Consider the following 1,209-nt stretch of genomic DNA (forward strand, 5'->3'; position numbering starts at 1 on the left):
GAAAAGAAAAAGACTAACCAGAGGAGCCTGTAGTATATAGCGCTCACCTTTGCAAAGCTAATGTACAACAGATCGTGATTCTACTTGATAAAATTGCGACACAGTACAGGTTAAACAAATACAAATAAAATAAATACAAAAACACTAAACATTCTTCTCAGAATATATCTAATGGGGTCATTTAGGAGAAGACCTGGAAGAGCTGATGCAGAAGATGTGAAGTGCACCTTGCATGTTGGGGCAAAACATCACCTCAGGAAAAGTTTCAAACTCTGACTCGCTGTTCACTTCATATTCTCAAGACAAGCTAAAGTTTTATATTAACATCAATTCAGCATGATTTTTTTTAAATATATGACTCACAAAAACAGCAAGAAAAAGTATGAAAAAAGCAGAGGGGCCTTGAGCTAAATCGTAAAATACTCACAAAATCAATGCTAACATGAACATGTAACAGTGACTGCCACTCTTTAATGTTTTAACATACTAACATTTACTAATTAATACCACTAAAACCACAAAAGTAAGAAAAATCTAGGTGTCTTCATCTATGTTATTTGGGTTTTATTCCCTCCAAATCCAGGTTGAGTTTCCAGGTGCCTGTGAGTGGAGTTTAAGATTCCTGATCTTTACCTGTCACATCTTTTACTTGTGAATCTCATCTTTTGCTTTTACTTAAGGACCAGCTCCAACGTTTGATCTCCAATAGATTCTCTGCCTCCTTATAGTGGTAATCAGGCTCCTCTATGATTCTCCTGTTGTTTTAAGTTTTTTTGTTTCAGAGAGTTCCCTTTGTGGGGAACTCTCATTCCTGTCCCTGTTGAGCTGGTCTGTACCTTCTTGAATTCTTTCTCAAAAAACTGACAGCTCACCTGCCTGTTGACTTCCCCACTGTGGCAAACAGACCAGTGGCCCACTTCAAGTATGTTTCCCAGAATGATCAAGTAAGCAATCTCATATACAGGGAGTGCAGAATTATTAGGCAAGTTGTATTTTTGAGGAATAATTTTATCATTGAACAACAACCATGTTCTCAATGAACCTAAAAAACTCATTAATATCAAAGCTGAATGTTTTTGGAAGTAGTTTGTAGTTTGTTTTTAGTTTGGGCTATTTTAGGGGGATATCTGTGTGTGCAGGTGACTATTACTGTGCATAATTATTAGGCAACTTAACAAAAAACAAATATATACCCATTTCAATTATTTA

The sequence above is a fragment of the Pundamilia nyererei genome, unplaced genomic scaffold (genome assembly GCF_000239375.1).
Source record: "Pundamilia nyererei isolate P.nyererei 1_Seehausen unplaced genomic scaffold, PunNye1.0 scaffold00127, whole genome shotgun sequence".
NCBI lineage: Eukaryota > Metazoa > Chordata > Actinopteri > Cichliformes > Cichlidae > Pundamilia > Pundamilia nyererei.